This window comes from Engraulis encrasicolus, chromosome 24, assembly GCF_034702125.1.
Source record: "Engraulis encrasicolus isolate BLACKSEA-1 chromosome 24, IST_EnEncr_1.0, whole genome shotgun sequence".
NCBI classification, from domain to species: Eukaryota; Metazoa; Chordata; class Actinopteri; order Clupeiformes; family Engraulidae; genus Engraulis; species Engraulis encrasicolus.
The window spans coordinates 15,272,148-15,274,647 of record NC_085880.1 but is presented as its reverse complement, the minus strand read 5'-3'; the positions used below and the strand labels follow the sequence as shown (position 1 = coordinate 15,274,647).

Sequence of the window (2,500 nt, the reverse complement as noted above, 5' to 3'; positions counted from 1 at the left end):
TACTATATAGTCTGCTGCCTCTAGTGGACACACTTTCTTTCTCTCTCTACTTATTTCTCGTTCTCTCTTACTCTTTCTGTCTCTTTCTAATCCTCTCTCCCTCTCATCTTCCTTCACTCTCTCATTCTCGTTTGTCCTTCCTTCTTGTCTTTCTCCCTCTTGTCTTCTTGTCTTTCTCCCTCTCGTCTTCATCACCCCTTCTCACCTCTCCTCCCTCCTCCTCTCCCTCTCCATCCCCTCCTCTCGTGTGGCCTGTAGTCTTATATGTAAATATGGGGGACTTGGAGGTCGTTAAAGAAACGCACACAATTAAAAACCCTAATGCCTGACCAACCAACCCCCTGCTAGACACACACACACACACACCCCAGGGATGGTGATGATTTTTGTAATGAGTGTTGTGGATAGTGAAGGTGTAATGTCGGCTGCTAACACTAGGGGGCTCTGCAGCCCTCTACAGGTTCAGCGCACTCTAATATGCGCACACAGGTGAAGTAGACGTGGCAGAAATATGAATGATGATGAGGTGTGTGAATTCCCCCAACTGGTCCTTAATTGACCCCAAATTGATCCCTAATTGACACCTAATTGATACCTACAAAATAATCCCTAATTGATGCTGTTATTGATGAATGCTAGGCGTGGACATTGAATGAGAATATGGAGAGTTCTATAATTTATTGAAACCTTGTTGTGGGGGGTAAAGAATATTTTTATAGCATCTATATTATATTAATAGCCCCAACTACTGTGTGAATCTTCAGGCTATGTGAACATACGCACACTTAAAACAGACACACATGTTATTCCATTATTGTTAGTGTTAACAGTTATCTGTGTGTTGGAGCACAGAGTTAATGTAGATGATCCTTACTGGAGCTGTTCTCTACAGAAGACTGCTAGGGCTGAAGATAGAGACACAGGTGTGAGTGTGTGTGTGAGAGAGAGAGAGAGAGACTGTGTGTGTGTGTGTGTGTGTGTGTGTGTGTGTGTGTGTGTGTGTGTGTGTGTGTGTGTGTGTGTGTGTGTGTGTGTGTGTGTGTGTGTGTGTGTGTGTGTGTGTGTGTGTGTGTGTGTGATTGCGATTGCTTGTGAGAGAGTGCTGCAGGGTGGAGAGGAGAAGAGAAGCATAGTGTCCCCCTGGAGGAGGGAGCTGGAGCTGCAGGCCCCAGAGAACTGGGGGATTATGGGAAATGTAGTACGGAAGTGATCATGCAGGAAGAAGACTCACTGTATCTACAGGGCCCATCTGCTGTGTGTGTTCCTTCAATAAAGACTGGACTACATCACCTGACTGGATTTGTCTTGTCTCTCTGTGTGTGCGTGTTTCATGAATGACAGACCAGAGTAGGCTGTATTGCCTGAGAGTACTGTATAGTAGCCTATATGTGATAATAATATAATAAATTGCCACAAAACACTGAAACAGTGAATGTCTTTAAAACTAAGAATGTGCTTCAAAAAGCTCACTGCAGTTAATTTACACCAAGTGAACTCTGTCACCTTTTCCATGAACTATGGTAAAATTGGCTCTGGTTTCAGCCACATACAAGCAGAGCGAGGAGAGAGGTGCGGTTGCCCTTGCCAGCAATACAAACTTTTCCACGTTGGTCATATCTACCTTGCTGAATGATTTATTATATTGCCATTGAATTGCGTTTTTGCGAGATATTTAATTAAATTTCTGTCGTCAATGTCAATGATGTCGCCAGGGCCACAAGCTCTAATAGAAAGAATGGAAAGAAACCAGAGGGGTTGCAATGCAAGTTTGCATGTGCAAACATTGTTAAATAATAAAAATGTTAACACACTGATAAAGCACACTATTGTCAATTCAGTACAAAAAAAAAAGCAACAACGCTGTAAACGTTCTGAGGCGCCTACTCCAAGGTAATCGATAGGCTACAATCGATCTATACAATGACAGATTTGCGATGATCTTCAACTCGATTTCACAATTCACAGTTCAATACGCTTTATCGCACACCCCTAATCGCTGCCTTATGAAGAAACTATAGATGTGTGATCTACCACATTGCATTGCTTTCAGGACTATGCGTCTCAGTATGTAGGCCTAGAGGTTCAATGTCCTCAACTAGCCTTGGTGTGTGAGCCATAGGTGCCGGAAAGGGAGATGTAGTGGTGCATTCCTATCCCCACTTCTGGGCTCCCTAAATGAGGCTTTCTCAACTTGTACATGTACTGCGGACAAGTGAGTGGCAGTAGTAACATTTTTAAGAAATAAAGAGTCAAGAAAAAAAATGCCCCACCACTTTAACACTTCTTCCAGCGCCCTTGGTGTGAGTGTCTCCTCATGTCATAGTGGGGGGGCTCACCATCGCTTGGACATGCTGTGGGAGGTCCTATCCCCTCCTTCTCTCGCTGTCCACAGGTACTGTAGCATAGGTATGTTAGGAATACACACAGAAGGAGGTATGCCATACCAGGTAATTTTAGAAGCACACACACACACACACACTCCTCATGACCTGAGTCAGGG

General features: G+C 44.0%; 1 protein-coding gene across 1 annotated transcript in view; it reads left to right on the top strand.

The window, feature by feature from the left end:
* Positions 1 to 1,294, top strand: part of slc25a28 (solute carrier family 25 member 28) — a 12,073-nt gene extending 10,779 nt beyond the window's left edge. The window contains exon 5 of the mRNA XM_063191673.1: positions 1 to 1,294. This exon is cut by the window's left edge and continues 1,202 nt beyond it. The gene's annotated coding sequence lies outside the window, so the exon portion shown is untranslated.
* Positions 1,295 to 2,500: the final 1,206 nt, after the last annotated feature.